The sequence below is a fragment of the Lacerta agilis genome, chromosome 2 (genome assembly GCF_009819535.1).
Source record: "Lacerta agilis isolate rLacAgi1 chromosome 2, rLacAgi1.pri, whole genome shotgun sequence".
Classification (NCBI taxonomy): domain Eukaryota; kingdom Metazoa; phylum Chordata; class Lepidosauria; order Squamata; family Lacertidae; genus Lacerta; species Lacerta agilis.
The window spans coordinates 99,012,181-99,032,367 of NC_046313.1; positions in this window are offsets into that span (position 1 = coordinate 99,012,181).

A 20,187-nucleotide genomic window follows, 5' to 3' on the forward strand; every position below is an offset into this window, starting at 1 on the left:
TTTTGAATGCCGTGATAAACTATGGTTTATTGCAATCCATAGTTAAGACTGTTAAGGGTTTATAGGAAAAGACAAGTTGCAGCTAGGGCAATAAATGATGACTAAACACAGGCAATGGCATGTTGGCTGGATTGCTAGGTGGACTTTACACTTGTTGTTGTTCAGTTGTTCAGTCGTGTCCGACTCTTCGTGACCCCATGGACCAGAGCACGCCAGGCACGCCTATCCTTCACTGCCTCTCGCAGTTTGGCCAAACTCATGTTAGTAGCTTCGAGAACACTGTCCAACCATCTCGTCCTCTGTCGTCCCCTTCTCCTTGTGCCCTCCATCTTTCCCAACATCAGGGTCTTTTCTAGGGAGTCTTCTCTTCTCATGAGGTGGCCAAAGTACTGGAGCCTCAACTTCAGGATCTGTCCTTCTAGTGAGCACTCAGTGCTGATTTCTTTGAGAATGGATGGGACTCTCAAGAGTCTCCTCCAGCACCATAATTCAAAAGCATCAATTCTTCGGTGATCAGCCTTCTTTATGGTCCAGCTCTCACTTCCGTACATTACTACTGGGAAAACCATAGCTTTAACTATACGGACCTTTGTCGGCAAGGTGATGTCTTTGCTTTTTAAGATGCTGTCTAGGTTTGTCATTGCTTTTCTCCCAAGAAGCAGGCGTCTTCTAATTTCGTGACTGCTGTCACCATCTGCAGTGATCATGGAACCCAAGAAAGTGAAATCTCTCACTGCCTCCATTTCTTCCCCTTCTATTTGCCAGGAGGTGATGGGACCAGTGGCCATGATCTTAGTTTTTTTGATGTTGAGCTTCAGACCATATTTTGCGCTCTCCTCTTTCACCCTCATTAAAAGGTGGAGAAAGCTAGAGAGTTCCAGAAAAAAAACATCTACTTCTGCTTCATTGACTATGCAAAAACATTTGACTGTGTCGACCACAGCAAACTATGGCAAGTTCTTAAAGAAATGGGAGTGCCGGATCACCTCATTTGTCTCCTGAGAAATCTCTATGTGGGTTAAGAAGCTACAGTTAGAACTGGATGTGGAACAACTGATTGGTTCAAAATTGGGAAAGGAGTACGACAAGGCTGTATATTGTCTCCCTGCTTATTTAACTTATATGCAAAATTCATCATGCGAAAGGCTGGACTGGATGAATCCCAAGCGAGAATGAAGATTGCCGGAAGAATTATCAACAACCTCAGATATGCTGAAGACACAACCTTGATGGCAGAAAGTGAGGAGGAATTAAAGAACGTTTTAATGAGGGTGAAAGAGGAGAGTGCAAAATATGGTCTGAAGCTCAACATCAAAAAAACTAAGATCATGGCCACTGGTCCCATCACCTCCTGGCAAATAGAAGGGGAAGAAATGGAGGCAGTGAGAGATTTTACTTTCTTGGGCTCCATGATCACTGCAGGTGGTGACAGCAGTCACGAAATTAAAAGACGCCTGCTTCTTGGGAGAAAAGCAATGACAAACCTAGACAGCATCTTAAAAAGCAGAGACATCCCCTTGCTGACAAAGGTCCGTATAGTTAAAGTAGTAATGTATGGAAGTGAGAGCTGGACCATAAAGAAGGCTGATCTCTGAAGAATTGGTGCTTTTGAATTATGGTGCTGGAGGAGACGCTTGAGAGTCCCATAGACTGCAAGAAGATCAAACCTATCCATTCTTAAAGAAATCAGCCCTGAGTGCTCACTAGAAGGACAGATCCTGAAGTTGAGGCTCCAATATTTTAGTCACCTCATGAGAAGAGAAGACTCCCTAGAAAAGACCCTGATGTTGGGAAAGACTGAGGGCACAAGGAAAAGGGGACAACAGAGGTTGTACAGTGTTCTCAAAGCTACTAACATGAATCTGACCAAACTGTGGGAGGCAGTGGAAGACAGGAGTGCCTGGCGTGCTCTGGTCCATGGGGTCACGAAGAGTCTGACACGACTAAATGACTAAACAACAACAATATTGTTTTTGAGAACAGTTTGTTTTCGTGTGTTTTATGGATTATATCTTTGCTGTCTGTTGTCTGTTGTTTACTTGTTTTAATCTTACATTTCCTGTAGCCAGATGCACAGGCGTATATGTTTTGAGTTTTGATTGTGACCAGATGTTGGGAAAATTAATTAACGTGCAGGGGTTCATGCAGATAAAGTTCCTATTAAAAGTAGGTTCTTCCATCCTTGCTTTGGCGCATCATGTTGCTTTGATATCCTGTTGTTATTGGATAATTTCCCCTTTCTCCTCCTCCTTACGTCTGGCTGTTTCTGAATTAAAAATACAAAAATATTAACATGCCAGCAATATGACTACAGCTTTCAAGACAGCCATTCAGCAATTCTTAAAAAATCATATTATGTGTACTTAATGCCTACCTGACCTTTTCTGCTGTTACTTTAATCTTTTAAAAATTCATTTAATTTAAAAGCCCGTGTATTAGGCCATTTATATGTAAATTACCTTTAATTCATGCATTGATTTAACAGACTAATCCAAAAGATCCTTTACCACTGGTGACCTCTTTGACTCTGTACTACTGAGGAAAATGTAAAGTGGTTGCATGTGACCTCACGTCCATGTGTAGCATAACATGCCTCCTCGAGTCTGCATAAATCGGTCATAATAGCAGGATTCTTCCCATAACACTGAATTATTGCACTGCAGCCTTGAGTTGCTGCTGGAGTTTAGAGCAGCTTTCATTTTTTACATGATGTGCATCTTGAAACCCTGAACAGGTTTTTTGGATTGTAGACGTTAAAACGAATGGGGATTTGTAGGTAAATATTCTAGTCAGTGGATTAGTTATTTGAATCTTGGGATATACTCATTATCACAATACAGAACCCCACATTTTGCTTATATATCACACTGATCTGAGCATTAAAACTTTCGGTAGAGACCATCACCTGAATCTGAAGAAGTATCTGAAGAAGAAGAAGAAGAAGAGTTTCAATTTGATATCCCGCTTTATCACTACCCGAAGGAGTCTCAAAGCGGCTAACATTCTCCTTTCCCTTCCTCCCCCACAACAAACACTCTGTGAGGTGAGTGGGGCTGAGAGACTTCAAAGAAGTGTGACTGGCCCAAGGTCACCCAGCAGCTGCATGTGGAGGAGCAGAGACGCAAACCCGGTTCACCAGATTACGAGTCTACCGCTCCTAACCACTACACCACACTGAAGAAGTGTGCATGCACATGAAAGCTCATACCAATAACAAACTTAGTTGGTCTCTAAGGTGCTACTTTTACATGCCTGTTGTCTTTGTCCATGGACAGTGTTCTCGAAGCTACCAACATGAGTTTGACCAAACTGCGGGAGGCAGTGGAAGACAGGAGTGCCTGATGTGCTCTGGTCCATGGGGGTCACGAAGAGTCGGACACGACTAAACAACAACGAGGTGCTACTGGAAGGAATTTTTTTATTTTGTTTCGACCTGAATCTGAGTTCTACTTGAGTGGGAGTCATGCACCCCTGTTCCTTTATGCCCCTGAAGAACAAACTGAGCCATGCCAGAGCTGAGTGTATTATTGTTGTTACTCAGGCAAAGGCGCAGCCCAAACACAAACACAATAAGCTGCCTTGGGTGGGGAACGCCAACCAACTGCTAATCCATAATTATTTTTTGTAAGCTTCGGTGTGATTAGGAAGTACCTTGACTATATTATGAGTTACTATGACTTTACTGAATTGTATTAATCATTTTGATGAATACAGGTGAAAATCGAAAAATTAGAATATCGTGGAAAAGTCCATTTATGTAAGCAGTTGTTTTCATTAGCTACTGGAGTTTAATATATGAGATAGACTCATGACATGCAAAGCGAGATATGTCAAGCCTTTGTTTGTTATAATTGCGACGATTATGGCGCACAGCTGGTGAAAACCCCAAAGTTGAAATTGTTAATTTGGGGTTCTCATCAGCTGTACGCCAGAATCATCACAATTATAACAAACAAAGGCTTGACATATCTCCCTTTGCATGTCATGAGTCTATCTTATATATTAGTTTCACCTTTTAAGTTGAATTACTGAAAGAAATGAAACTTTCCACGATATTTTAATTTTCCGAGTTTCACCTGTGTGTTCTCTGTTTACAGAATCACAGAATTGTGTTTCCTTTTTATGCTGTTGTGCTTGATATTTCGGCGATTGCAATGTTTGCTGTCTTTTAGCACTATTGCAGTCATTGTCAGCCACTTTGAGCTCAACGTTCGTTGTTGGAAAAGTGTAATGTAAATATTAAACATACACAACTCAACAATCTAAAGCCTGGTCATAGTTCACGGTCTGGAGAGATGCTCCAAACTTGAGTTCTTTGGCTCACCACACGGGGGAGATTCACACAGAGCCTAGTTTTCATGCTCTCGTCCCCTGTCTCCTGAGTCTAGGTGACTGTCACTAGCTTAACAGCTGCCTTACAAAATCATGTTGCTATCAGAACAGATTTAAATATAATCAGATTATGGTTCTGAAGAATTAACGAGAACCACTTTCCTTTTGCAAAGCCGCGTCTACTATAATGCACAGATTTCTACAGCAACAACTCCTAGCATGTATTTGTCACTGCCAGGAATGAAGAATCACCTGACCAATTGGCAAGTCGCCTTATGTATTATTGGATCTATCTAGCAGCTTTTAACAGCATTTGGGATGATAATTCGATTGAACTGTTGTTACTGTTAGTTAAAATTTAAAACCTCAAAATAATAATCATTTGATTTCTCCTTCCTCAGAGGAATCTGTTAACATATTTTTAATACTCTATGCAAGAAACTCCATGCAAGAAACTACCCATTTCCCCAAACTATTTGGCAAGAGACCAAAATATATTTCTGAAACAAGCGCTTTAGTACCTATGCAAATTCACAGCAGGAACAAAGGAATATTAATCCAGAAGAAAACAGGAGTAAGCTCTGCCTTTAAAATGCAAACATAAACTTCTGTTTAGGCAATGAAGTATGTTGGCCATGTATTTCCCGGTGATTATACAATAAATACAATTTATTTGTGTGTAGCTTCGTTCCTATGAAATGCCATAAAACAGTTTGCACCGAGAGAAATGACAGTTTGCAGAGTTATGTGCAGTCACACGCAGAAAACAAAACAGCATGTTTAAAAGCTTGCCACAATAAGGAGGAGAGACGTGTCAAGATGCTGGCTAGCAGAGATAGAGCCTATAACAAGACTTCATTTTGTCATGAATGGTGAAACGTATTGACAGGATTTAAAATGTGATATCATTCATTCTCCAGAAAGTAATGGATTTTTATTTATTTCTCTGTGGAAACGTGGAGGGGAGAACACATTGTAAAATGGCAAGATTGTACCAGCTAAAAAAAATTCTCCAGAACAAAAACATTAAAAGATAGAAATTGCAACTAGTTATTCAGAAAAAGTATTTAACCTTGCTGTTGATAATCACAAGCAAAGAGGGTTTGTCCCGTTATCAAAAAATCATTATTAAAGGATAAGGTGGTTGTATCACTTTATGTGGTTGTATGAATTTATTTGGGGCATTTACCTTACTTCTGATGTGCAAAAAGATAAAACTTATCCATCCTTAAAGAAATCAGCCCTGAGTGCTCACTGGAAGGACAGATCCTGAAGCTGAGGCTCCAGTACTTTGGCCACCTCATGAGAAGAGAAGACTCCCTGGAAAAGACCCTGATGTTGGGGAAGATGGAGGGCACAAGGAGAAGGGGACGACAAAGGACGAGATGGTTGGACAGTGTTCTCGAAGCGACTGGCATGAGTTTGGCCAAACTGCGGGAGGCAGTGGAGGATAGGGGTGCCTGGTGTGCTCTGGTCCATGGGGTCACGAAGAGTCGGACATGACTGAACGACTGAACAACAACAATCGGTGGGCAGGAAGAAGGAAGAGAGGCATCCCTCCCTCTCTGCTTGCAGGGAGCCTAGTGCCAGATGAAGGATAGGCTTTCTTAGGGGGAATTGCTGGCAGATCCACACCATACATCTACAGCGCAGCCAATGGACACTTAAAGGACATGACTTGCTTCATAAAATCCTGGGGACTGCAGTTCCCCCCTCACAGTGCTACAATTCCCAGCATCTTTAACAAACTACAGTTCCCAGGGTTCTTTGGATGGAGGTCACATGCTTTAAGTTTCAATTGGATGTGCTTTAAATGTAAGCTGTGGATTTGCCCTCCATACCTTCAAACAACACAAAGGAGTTTGACTGAGTTGAATGGGTGTGCTGTCGTTTAAGAGGTCCAAAATGTGGATTTGTGTTAGAAAGACTGGGGAGTATGTAAGACCTTGTAGAGTGGTTAGCAAGTGCTAGTTGGAGTATGTAATGGATTTTTTGGAGATACATACACACTCTCTCTCTCTCTCTCTCTCTCTCTCTCTCTGTGTGTGTAGGAGATCCAGACAAGACTGTCCATTGCCATATGTTATAATTTTGCTATGATGATAGTAATTTGCCCAGTAAATTAGAGATAATAAGCTAATTAAAGGAATAGATGTGGGAAAAGTCAGCCAAATAATTTAACTGACAAGATAATGTTGTTTGTACCAAAGCCAAGAACATCAGTGCATATCGTCCAGTGGAAAACTGTCAGTTCTGGAAATTCTGTGTGTTTAAAAGTAATTGATGGGAAGCCTAATGAGCATACAGACTGCCTTAGTATTACATTACATCAGAAAAAGTGTCTTGATAGAAAACATGCATCAAGAGAAGGAGAATGGGTGTGGTGTGGGTGTGACATTTCTAACTGGGTACTAATGATATGGAACAGAAAGACCAGTTGTTTTACTTCGCATACATTGAGGCTATGCATGGAGCAAAAGGGACCAGCTGCACAAAACACAACTTCAGGTGATTACCTTGTCCCTTGGAGGGTAAATGCTATAAAATGGGTTTACAGAAGAAGATAGCCAAATAATTTTAAATACTGTGGAAACTATCCTGGGACTCAGCTATACAACTGCAAATAAAACATTTTGTGTTGTGAATGCCAATATACAAATGTGACACTAGATGGCGAGAGTGAGCTATGGTAATTTCGATGTTTTTTTTTAAGCATTTACACATCCTAATTCCAAATGCATTATTTTTGGTGCCCCTCCCCTCCCCAGTAGAATCTCTTTCTTGGATTTTAGGACAGGCTTCTATTTCAGAAGCTTTAAAACGTGGGTATTGCAGCCTTGGTACAGAATCTGGCCTTTCACTCGGATCTTCGAATCTTACAGGGAAGGTGATGGATTCACCCGTTTTCACTACCTCCTCCTTTTCTGTGTTCTAACATTCTTAATGTGTCAAGCCACAGAAGAGTCCACTTGGCCTTGGCCTGCCTATGTTTAAATATCAGCAAACAAGCTTTGCATCCTCTCACTTCCTGCCCTGCCTCCCCCAGTTTCTCGCTGGGGCAGCACTGGGAGACGTGCCTCCATCACCCTGCCTAGGTGTCCATTCCTTGATGAAGTCTTCACCTATGGCTACCATGGGAGATGTCATGGTTCTTCTGCTAAAACTTTGGTGTTAAGGCGGTAGGAAGGAGAGGGTGCTTGATTACCCAAGGGAGAAGGGGCATGCAGTAATAGTAGTAATAGTATAGTAGTAGTATAATAATAATAATATAATAATATATAATATAATATTATATACCCCACCCACTCTGGGCGGCTTCCAACAAAATATTAAAATACAGTAGTCCATCAAACATTAAAAGCTTCCCTAAACAGGCTGCATTCAGATGTCTTCTAAAAGTCTTCTAAAAGTTGTTTTCTTTGACATCTGGTGGGAGGGCGTTCCACAGGGCGAGCGGCACCTATGCTTTAAAGCTCCCTGCCTACTGGCAGGCAGGTGACTTTTCAACGCCTGCTAAGAACAGTTTTGTTTAGGTAAGCCTATTCAGACACACACAAGTTGATGTGTCTTAATTTGTTTTAACTTACCTGTTGGTTTTGAATTTTTTTATATACCTAGTTGTTGTTGTTGTTGTTTTCTAACTTCGTTTGATATCGACAATCTTAATGCTTTGTTTTTGTGTGTGCAAACCACTTAGAGGTTCTGTTTACAAACAAACACGACATGAAGCTGGTTCAAAAAATAAAAATAAAACTCCCACCCTCCACAGCTAGCATGGCTCATCTTCAGGGATGATGAAAGGCACACTTTTAAACGTTGTTGGACTACCACATTGGCCACCGCTGGGTATTGCCTACCAAGGGATTTGGGTGTCAAGTTGCGAGACACGGTTTCTTTTTGTGCAACACCGAAACGATTAGAGGTGAAAGCGCACGTCTCTTTTATGAGGATTTTATATCTCAGCAGTTAACTTAGCTTTGGGCTAAAACATGGCATGCGTGTGATCTCAGCCTGGAGGTGCATTTTCCAGTCTTACTTTCTTTAAAACGATTCATCCTTTTCATTATTCTTCAGATACAAGAAAATAAATATTTTGTCACTCTCTGAAGCCCTAGCAATTAATTAGACAGACTGGGTTTACTTTTATACAGAATCTCCCCCCCCCTTTTTTTTTTACTGCTTTGGTGAAGGAAAAAGACCTTCATCTGGAAATAAATTGTAATGGCAGTTCTCTTGAGGCTTTAGAAGGGAAAAATCGGCTATTGTGAAAATCTGCCTATCAGGGGCCAAGACAATTACAGTTGTCTTCTGGAGGCTGATTTCTCCATGCAATGGGTCTTTACTAGTGGATCTGATGGATTCCCCATAACAATGTAGATCTTCTTTTTCTGTGCTGGTGTGGAAAAATCTGATTCCGTGAAGGGCGCTGCTGCGACTCCTTGTAAGTAGGGCTGACTGTAACTCTAGCAAATAAATGTAAATGAATGTCAAATGTTGGGATAATGCACTGATTTGGATAAGCAGTGGATTTGCCTTATTTTTTCATGTATAAGACTAGGTCCCCCCCCCAAAAAAAACCATAATGTCAAAAATTAGGGGGCGTCTTATACACGGATAGTGCTGAGGGTGGACTGGAGATTTGTTGTTGCAAAAACAATGTCTTATACATGGGTGTGTCTTATAGACAGGAAAATATGGTAGTTAATTTCAGCTTGCATGAAGATGTTCTCAAGTTCAATCCCTGGCCTTTACAAGCATAGTTGGGTGCAGGGGTGCCATCTCTTGGGGGACCCAACCCTTTTGGGGGCTCCCCAGTCCTCCAAAAAAAAAAAAAAACAGGGCCAAGCACGGAGCTGAGTGCAGCATGGCTTCAGTGGCCGGCTCCTCCTCTTCCTGCCACAGAGGGGAAGGAGGGGGAAAGCTGCCCCCTGCTGGTGGGGGTGGCAGGCGGAGGTGAAGGAGGTGCTGCCAGCCATTGAAGCAGTGCAATGAAGCCATTCCTAGCAACTCCAACATCTTGACGCGATGTTACACCCCCCCCCCACAGTCTCCCTCACAAGTTGGCGCCTCTGGCTAGAAAGACTCCTGCCTGAAACCCTGGAGAGCTGCTTCCGGCCAGTGCAGACAGTACTGAGCTAGATGGACCAATGTTTTCACTCAGTATAAGGCCGTTTCCTATGTTCCTAGTAAATGCTTAGAAGACCCCTTGTCTCTCTCTTGGTTGGGAAACGCTGTATATCTAACCTTGTAAATTAGGTCCCACACATCGAATTGGTATTGCCTCTTTAAGGATGCACTTTTTTTTCTTGATTAGAAATTAATCACATTTTCTGACTATTTTGAAGCCCTTGTAGAAGATCAAATCTGTCGTCTGATCTCTTTCTTTTTAACTGATCTCTCTCTCTCTCTCTCTCTCTCTCTCTCCTCTCCCTTTTGCAAAGTGCCCAATAGTAAATGAGTGGGTAGTTTTAGGGAAAAGGCCTGCAACACTCTTGTATCTGTGTTATCTGTGTTATATTCATTTCATTTTGCTCCCCGGTATCACAATGGAACTACTTCACTGAGTAATTTCCATGTAGCTCTTTTTCTTTCTTTCTTTCTTTCTTTCTTGCAATTCTAATTCCTGTCTGCCTATTGTATTACAAAAGAATTGAAGAACTAGGATATTTGCACGAAGGACATTTTAAATTCTAATGTCAGGGGTCATTAATCATTTTTTTGTTGTTATACCTAAGAAGTACAATTCCTACACAGAGGGGAGAATATGGGAGATACATTTTCAAAATGCTGTTTGAGATTCATTTTTCACTTTCTTCAAGTTGCAAAAAAATAAACCCAGAAAATTAAAAAGAATCCCAAATCAAAATAATTTACATATATTATAATTTTGGCAGCTGTTACCCATAGTATCTGTCTCCAAGTGTTGATGTTGAAATTAACACTTTTTAAATTTGCTTCCCTTTCGTTTTTAAACTTGAGGTTTCTACAAACAAGGGTGTTTTTTTAAAAAAACAACAAAAAACTGTGTTTTTATTAACACATAAGTCTCCAGGGAAATTGCTTTAAAGCATTTGAATATCTAAAACAAATTTGCAAAAGCTTGTTTTGCATTAGATAGCTATTTCCCCAACCTTTTCCAGATAGAAATGTGTTTGTTTTCCAGCTAAATTATATGTTAATTAATTAACGGATGGAAGAGCAACGTTAATTCAAAGTATTATTCATTGTATTTTTATTAGTGATAATATCTTTCCTCCCCCTCATTTTCGAATGAATTTCTCAATGATTGGTGCAGGTCACATTTTAGAGTTTGGATTTGATATCCCGCTTTTCACTACCCGAAGGAGTCTCAAAGCGGCTAACATTCTCCTTTCCCTTCCTCCCCACAACAAACACTCTGTGAGGTGAGTGGGGCTGAGAGACTTCAAAGAATGTGACTAGCCCAAGGTCACCCAGCAGCTGCATGTGGAGGAGCGGGGAAGCGAACCCGTTCACCAGATTACGAGTCTACCACTCTTAACCACTACACCACACTGGCTCTTAGAAATTATCTCCTTGGATGTATCATGGCCAAGTTCTGGCTGGCTTCAAAGCAGCAGCTTTGAGGCTGGCAAACACTGATTTGTGGACTATTGCAATCCAGTTCAAGTCATGCTGGTCTGGAAGATATAAAGCCCCTTTATCGTCACACTAACGGGCAGGGTTTTCAGGCAAAAGTTATTCACAGCTCTACCTAGAGGTGCTGGGGATTAAATCTTGGGAACTTCTGCATGCAAAGCAGATGTTCTGTCACTGAGCTGCAGCTCTTCTCTTACTAAGGAGTAGGAGCTGGCTCTAGCAACCAATGAAATCCTCTAGCGGAAGCAGCTTTTGGGCTGACAGTATACACAGCTGCAGTCTAACATTTGGCTTGGCTTTCAGCGGCTGATGCATACAGTCAGGGCTGCTGAGAGACAGCTATGGGGTAGAGATGTATTGGGCCTCATAGCCCACAAGGGTCACGAAATTGTCAGCTTTCATTTTTTTTTCTGAAAAGGCCTCCTAGAAAGGAAGTTACGAAGTAAAATAGGAGCGCCCCCCTCACCTCCGCTGCAATTTCTGTGAGATGAACCAGCCTGGCTGCTGCTACCTTTTGACGTTTTTAGCCAATGAGTGAAGTCAGAGCCGTGAAGGATGAGTCAGTTGTTCAGACACAGGGCATTCCTGGGGTTCTAAAAAGCCGCTGTTTCTCACTCCCCTGTGCTTTTTTTGTGATCAGGTCCTCCTTATAAGTTATTTTCTGCAGATTCTGCATTGTAACTCTTTAAATACTGAACAGAGTACGAGTAATTGGTGTAAATCTTCAATCACCTTTGAACCTCTCCATCTGAATTTTATCTTGGACTGAATGCAATATTTTCGTTGTTGTTGGCATCTGCCTCTCTCTCTCTTCCCCCCCCCCAAAGGTTTTTTTATTAAAGTTTTCACAATACAATGAAATAGTATCTAGAACAAATAGAATCAAAAAGACAATAAGGGGGAGAGTGAAGAGCAAGAAAAGATAAAAGGGAAAGAGAAAAAAGCAACACAGTGAAATGGAGTGTGTGTGCCTCCAAGGGTGAAGTCAAATACAGTGGACCCTCGGGTTGCGAACGTGATCCGTGCGGGAGGCATGTTCGCAACCCGCAGCGTTCGCAACCCACAGCACCGCATCTGGGCACGCGCAGGTCACGATTTGGTGTGTCTGTAACCTGAAAAAAGTGCAACCCGCAGCAAGTGCAACCCAAGGTATGACTGTAACTGTGTTAGCCGCACCAAAGTGACCTCTTTAGGGCACAAGCCTGGGCAGTGTGTTTGGGCGTCCTGGGCTCCCCAGAAAGCAAGACCCTCCTCTCATCCTCACTGAAAGCAGAGGAATACATTTGGCATCAGCTTGGCTGCAGGAGCTGCTGGAAGGAGGTGTACAAAGCACCATCCAACCATCTTAGGGACTCTACTCTGCTTTTGTGTAAATAATAATAATAATAATAATAATAATAATAATTTATTTATGCCCCTCTTCTGGCTTGGTTTCCCCAGCCACTCTGGGTGGCTTCCAACAAAATATTAAAACACAATTATTAAACATTAAAAGCTTCCCTAAACAGGACTGCCTTCAGAGTTTACTCCTTAATCTTTTCTTTTCCCGAAGATATAATGCAAGGTGAAAGGCCTACAGTAATGCAACTCATTTAACAACTCATAAAACTTGAGATTTTTGCATGGTTAAGGGCAGGCACTAGGGCTGAGTGTGGCTCTCATGCCTTTTAACTACAGTGGTACCTCGGAAGTCGAATGGAATCCGTTCCAGAAGTCTGTTTGACATCCAAAACCTTCGGAATCCAAAGCACGGCTTCCGATTGGCTGCAGGAAGCTCCTGCAGCCAATTGGAAGCTGCGTAAGCCATGCTGGACATTTGGGTTGCAAAGAACGTTTGCAAACCAAAACACTCACTTCCGGGTTTGCGGTGTTCGGGAGCCAAAACATCCGAGTACCAAGGCATTTGGGACCCAAGGTACGACTGTATAGTTATGGGGAAACTTTTACCTGTTGGACTCCTGTCTGTTCTATATCTTATTATTTGTGTGTGGCCTCTGCTTCATTTTTAGCACGCCACCCACTTGCAAAAAAGGCACATATTTGCATGTGACAACGTATATGCTGATTTTATGCAAATTTGCAACTTCTTTAGTGAGTGCAGCAGAGGACCCAATCTATATTCATTAAACTGGGAACAGAAAAAAACTTGTTGGCACCCCTGTTGATAGCACAATGTGTGATGTGAGTTGTGTTGGCATTTTCAAGCATTTCTACGCATGAACATCTGGGTGACAAAATTTCTTTCTCAGGAGGTTTCCGGAGATAATGCTGTTTTGTGGCATTGCACACGCTCACTGTTTGCACGCACTGTGTGACCTGAGGCTGTATGTTATAGAGTCCCTCACAGCAGCTTTGTAACAGTGAAACACATTTAATAAATTCGACGCTGGGGTGGCACCTAGGAGCTGGAGCCTATGAAGTATTATAAGTATCTAATTTGGCATTCAGCAGCTTATCCAAATGTAAACTGCCAAGGTCAGTCCAAGGGGGAAACATACAGCCTAGAATCACCATGAAGAATCTATGTCACTACTACAGGCCAAGCCCGTAGTATACTTCAACTCAGTCATCATCTATACCTGCCATGTTCTTCGAAATTCTCAGACTGACCTGAACATTTTTCTCCAGCACATGATCTGCAGCTGATTCTCCTCCATAAAGTGTAAATTTGCCCACATTGAATGCTACATCACCAAGGGGCTGTGGGACCATCTCATGTGGCTGTTTGAGAATGCTGAAACCACAAGGCATTTTTATGGGCCACTTCCCTATACAGGGCTGTCTTCGGGTCTCTTCTTAAGGCTGTATATTTCCAGTTACAGGTAGGTAGCCGTGTTGGTCTGCCATAGTTAAAACAAAATAAAATAAAAAATTCCTTCCAGTAGCACCTTAGAGACCAACTAAGTTTGTTCTTGGTATGAGCTTTCGTGTGCATGCACACTTCTTCAGATACACTGAAACAGAAGTCACCAGACCCTTAAATATAGTGAGGGAGTGGGGAGGGGTATTACTCAGAAGGGTGGTGGGAATGGGTGATAGGTGTGGAAAACCTGTTGACGACTCTTGACGACTGCAATTGGTCTTGCACGAAAAGGCAAGGGGTGAGATGGCTAAAGATAGCTTTGTCGTGTATAATGAGATAAGAATCCAAAGTCTTTGTTCAGACCAGGTTTCTCCATGGTTTTAAGTTTGGTAATTTGTTGCAATTCAGCCACTGCTCTTTCCAGTCTATTTCTGAAATTCCTTTGTATTAAGACAGCTACTTTGAGATATTTTATAGAATGTCCTGGGAGACTGAAGTGTTCTCCTACTGGTTTCTCTGTCTTGTGATTCCTGATATCAGATATTGTCCATTTATCCTTTGGCGTAGGGTTTGGTCTGTTTGTCCGATATAGAGAGCTGAAGGGCACTGTTGGCATTTGATTGCATACACAATGTTAGAGGATGAGCAATTAAATAGTCCTGAGATGGTATGTTTGATGTTGTTGGGGCCAGTAATGGTGTTGTCCGTGTTTATGTGGCAGCAAAGTTGGCATCTGGGTTTATTGCAGGCTCCTTAACTCAATGCCCCCCAACATTTCTTGGATAAAAATAAGGACATCCTACCATACCCCTCAACATTTCACCATTGAAAATAGGGACATCCTAAGGAAAAGTGGGACATTCCAGGATCAAATCAGAAACTGGGAAGGCTTCTGTAAATCCTGGACTCTCCCTAGAAAATAGGGACACTTGGAGGGTCTGAGGGCATGACCTCAAATTTTGTCATTCAGCATTTGCATTTAACCCATAGGAAGGCCCCTCCTAGACTGCTTTTGTCTACTAGCCTGTTTAGCTTTTAATCTTTAATATCCATGTTGATCATGAAAGCCACATTCTTGTTGTTAACATCACAACAACATAGGCCATGCTTTTCATTCATTTTCTGGATCACTTGTGATGATCTGGTTCATCTGACGAGCGTCACAACATCGTGGGTTCACATTGTATAGGCTTAATTGCCATCTTCCTAGCAATGGAACACCTCCCCCCCAACTAAAATGAAGGTTTTTGAATTTGTTTTTAAAGTTCTTTGAAAGAGAGGGGAAAATTGCACATTATTCCCATCTTTATAGATGGAAATGATTTGAATAGCTCTTATGCAAATGGCGCAAGCAGAATAACAATGTGTAAGTCATTCATTGAACTTAGCTATGCTTGCACATTCTTGCTTTGATTGTTCTTCAGAACACATAATTTAGTGAAATGTATCAGTTGCTTTGGTTACAAATGGAAATGTCCACAGAGAAGCAAATGGAAACTGTGGTTTGTCATCCCCCCCCCTTTCTACCATTCATGTTCCTTCAACAAATGTATGTATACATTATCCATGTGGAAAACCTATGCACAGGTAAATGGGGAGAATGGGGGAAGTTTATTTTAATGGACATCAGAGTTCTTTCTACAGTTCCTGAATGTGCTAGTAGTGAACTTTGTGGATTAGTCCAACAACCGGAGTTAATGGTGGCTCTGAAATCTTGGCATTGGTCAGGAAGGTGAACATAGGGGTTTGTGACTCCAAGCTCATTCTGATTTGGTCCTAGACCCTTTTGACATTTGGGCTCAATTTGCAATGGACTTGACCCCCTATTTTCCTTCTTTTCCTTCATCTGGAAGGGGTAGAACAGGCTCAAAGCAGAGCCCTCTGTTAGGGGCTACCTAATGGCAAGTCTTCTCCACTGTGGCCACCAGGTAAGAGAAGGGGAATAGAAGGATTGTGTCTGGGGTGGAGAGATGTAGGCTCCACCCTTCCCCTTGGTGATATCACTGGGACTATGGCAGGGTTGGCTTGGAATGAGATTGAGCTTTAAATGCATTGTTTGAACCTGACTTGAATTGGGTCCGAAGTAATTTCATTTTGGGGTGGTCACTCTCTGAACTGAGCAGCTAAGGTGTGTGAGGCATTATCATCACTAACAGGAGTTATTACATATTGCTTAATTCAGCATATGCAGAGATATGTGAAAGTATAACAGTAATGTCAATGAAGGGGAGGGGGAATAAGCAATTAATTTCCTTCCAAGGCACATAAGTATTAGACTAGAGATAATATATTTGTATAGCAGAATTTCAGAGTTAATTTAGTTATAAAGCATAGGCCTTTATTCTAATATTCTTCATATGTGATAGGTGAGATGATTAAACTGCAGATTCTGATGTAAATTAGCTTTGACACATGCAAGTTATCAGCCTGAAGTCAAAGCACACAGCAAACCTCTTTGAGAAGACCTCTGTAGCTTGAAGTATTATCTGCATCTATCTATCTATCTTCATATGCCTTTATGAAGCATTAATTCTTCCGCGGTGGCTATTGCGTGTTATATCAGGATGCCAAATCAAAATGTTTGAAATGAGATAAGGACCACTGGAACCAAAATGGAAGGTCGTTGTGTCTTTAGTCTTTGGAATTCGAATATTTGGTAACCTAAGTTTCATACGTTTTTGACAGTGAGCAACACACAGGAAAAAATGGTTGTTGCTGACTTAAACTAGGACAAGGATAATGATTATGCTATATCCATAACCTTTTTACTTTTATTCTCAAACCACAAAACCATAAACCTCTCTTTATTGCTACACTGCTGTTTTTGTCTCTTGGATGTCTAGCCTTTCATATCTCTTACTAATACCCTTAAAACAAATAAAATATAAAATATAAAAAAAATCCTTCCAGTAGCACCTTAGAGACCAGTCGGCTAGTTCTATCCAGATTTAGAATCAAGCCATGGCTTAGCATGACATCAGTAGGACAGGAGGTGGGGCACCGTGGTCAGTCTTTGGTTTGCTTGTTCACGCTGAGCCATGATTAGGCTTAGCGTTACATGCGAAACAGGCCGCATAATATTTTCAAAATATTCTTGAATATAAATATAGTCAGTCATTTGCCTAGCTATACCTGTTACAAGTTTATTTATTTATTAAAGTTATATCATCATCATCATCAAACCTTTTATTGGCATCACATACAAACATCCAAAACAAATCAATACAGAATTACCACTTACCCAGTGGCACAAAACATCTCTAGGTCTCCAGGGAGATCAGACATCTGCAGTGTATTTCGACGACAAAAAATCAAATAGAGATATTTAGCCACTAACTTGGTGAACTCCTTCCAGTAGCACCTTAGAGACCAACTAAGTTTGTTCTTGGTATGAGCTTTCGTGTGCATCAAGAAGTGTGCATGCACACGAAAGCTCATACCAAGAACAAACTTAGTTGGTCTCTAAGGTGCTACTGGAAGGAATTTTTTATTTTATTTTGTTTTGACTATGGCAGACCAACATGGCTACCTACCTGTAATTGGTGAACTCCTGATCATTCCCCAGTAATAGGAAATGTATGACCTCCAACTCTGGTTTCCATTTGGGGATGCAGAGTTGATCTAGAAATTGCTGACGGAGATCAGCATATAGTTTACAATTAAGAACCATGTGTGTAAGGGTTTCCACCAGGTGGTCTTCACATGGGCAAGTTCTTTCTCCTTCCACCCTGCCGAGAACCTTCCCCAAAGGAGGTTTGATGGATTTGAATTAAAGCTGGCCAACGAAAATGCCCTTCTTTCTTGAGGGTTAAGCAGAAATTCAAGGTAATTGTGGTTAGTTTCATGTGCCCAAGAAAGTTGAAAATAAAGAGGGGAACATGTTTTCTCTGCTGCTACTGTTAGTTCCTGGCATTCAATATCCCACAACCTAGTTTTTATTATAGCCTTGGCAGATGGTAGGGACATTGATATCAAAAGTTCCACTGACAGCCCGAGTTGCTGACCTTCTTGTTAAACTGTTGTAGCCCTGGGGAGAGAAAGGGGTCTAACAAAACTTGCTTATTTAACCAAGATGGCGTCGTTAGAGGAAGCATCGATTTGAGCTCGCGTCAGTTGTGCGGTTTTTATTGTTTTATTTTATTTTATTACAGTTATATCCTACCCTTATTCAAAATAGTTCTGGTGGTAGTGTGTCCTCTCCCAGTTTTATCCTCAAAACAACCCCTGTGAGGTACATTAGGCTGAAAGGCAATTACTTACCCAAAATCTTCCAGTGAGATGTTTGAATGAAGAACTGACTGCAGCCATGTTGGCTCTCAGTAAACCTATATGTCGTTGTTTATTTATTCATTTTTATTTCTTAAACTTATTGGTCCCTTTCCACTCAAAGGTCTCCAAGTAGCTTATATTAAGAAAAGTATACACGAATACATACAACATAGAGAAAAGGAGGGTATAAGCTGTGTTAATCTTCCATACAATATATGGAAAAACAAAAGGACACCAGGCCCCTAAACAGTGATAAAAAAAGTTCGCAATACTCAAACAAAAACCAAAGCATTGCTCCCACCCACTAACTAGCAGGTAAATAAAAATTCAACTGCCTGCCCAAAAATAATTCACATCGACCCAACAATTCCTCACCCAGAAGTCTGGCATCAGGCTAGGATTGAGAAGGTGATTGGCTGCATCCAGCCCCCGGGCCTTAGGTTGCCTACCCCTGGGCTTGCTCCTGCAAATCAGCAGTGGGTGGGTCCAGGATCCTTCGGGCATAGTGTGGCACCTCCCCTCACCTTTCTGGAGGAGCAGTAGCAAAGCAGGGAGATGGTGGCTGCTGGTGGGGATGCAGGAAGGAGGTGTTGACAAACTTGAGCTGAGAATAATGTAGAACAGATTTTTCTGGTATTTATCAGGCAGTTAAAAGGGACAGTCATCACACTGGAATAGAAGCAAGTGTGGTCTTCATTGTGTAGAACAGTTTTTCACAGAACAGTATTCAAATAAGTTTTTCTTCCTTCAGATTTCCAGTTTCCCCCTCAGTTTTTCTATGGACTAAAACATGGACTAGGGCATTTAAAGTTTCATTTTCTGTCCATTTTCATTAAACGGGGAATTGTTTACTGCTGTCAGAGGCATAATATCTGGGACTGTTAGTTCTGGGAGGGAGGGTACCATGTGAGCAGATCGTGTTAGTAAAGTGTTTGCCCAACAACAATCTGCAACCAGAATGGGTTAATTTTGTGAAAGAAAAAGGTGTGTGTGTGTGTGATCGCTTTCTGTGTGTGTCAAGGATGAAATGTATCTTTTTGGATAAAATGTGTTAACTTGCATTCCTGTAAAAGGTTTACTTCATTTGTCAGAATATATTTACTGTCTCAGGAGATGTATTAAATATTTTGAAATATGTTTTTCCCTTGGTTTCTCTTTGTCGTATTTCTTTATATTTTCTCTTTCTAGGCAAGCAAGGAAGGGGAAATGTGTTTTCAGTTTAATGTGATCAAAAGTAACTAAGCGTGCTATGTTTCCCACTTCATTCATCATGGAGAAAGAAGTTAAAGCTGCAGTCCTGAAGATACATTTCTTGCCATGTGCCTCTGGGATTTAAGTGGGAGCTTTGCAGACCAGCTCCTGTGCTGCCTTGGCCAGAGCAGTGGGGGAGAGGTTGGTAGCACTGTTGCTGCAGCAAAACATTTTAATATTAGGAGGAAGGGTGGCAGCAGGGAGGAGTAGCCGCCAGTGCCGCTGCCTGTCTTATCTGACCATGCAAAGAGTGAGAAAAGTGAGGAAATGGAGCAGCATCTTCTGAATACCTTCTGCTCTGCCTCTGGGAGGCTGTACATTGGTCCCACATTTGGAGGAAGACAGCAAGCGAATGATCAGCCATGATAGCAGTGGTGTGGAGCTAAGCCCACTCAGAAAGGGATCCGACTCAGGACTGTGGGACTCTCCAAAAGCTTGCATTGGCCCTCTGATCTTCAACAACTGGGACTCACTAGGACAGTTTCCCATTGAATGTAATGGAACTTACTTTTGAGCTGAGGCGCTGTGGGTTAAACCACAGAGCCTAGGGCTTGCTGATCAGAAGGTCGGCGGTTCAAATCCCCGCGATGGGGTGAGCTCCCGTTGCTCGGTCCCTGCTCCTGCCCACCTAGCAGTTCGAAAGCACGTCAATGTGCAAGTAGATAAATAGGTACAGCTCCAGCGGGAAGGTAAACGGCATTTCCGTGCGCTGCTCTGGTTCACCAGAAGCGGCTTAGTCATGCTGGCCACATGACCCGGAAGCTGTACGCCGGCTCCCTCGGCCAGTAACGCAAGATGAGCGCCACAACCCCAGAGTCAGACACGACTGGACCTAATGGTCAGGGGTCCCTTTACCTTTACCTTTACCATTCTGGCATATGGCAAGGACTTACTTAGAGATGCTTCCTCACATA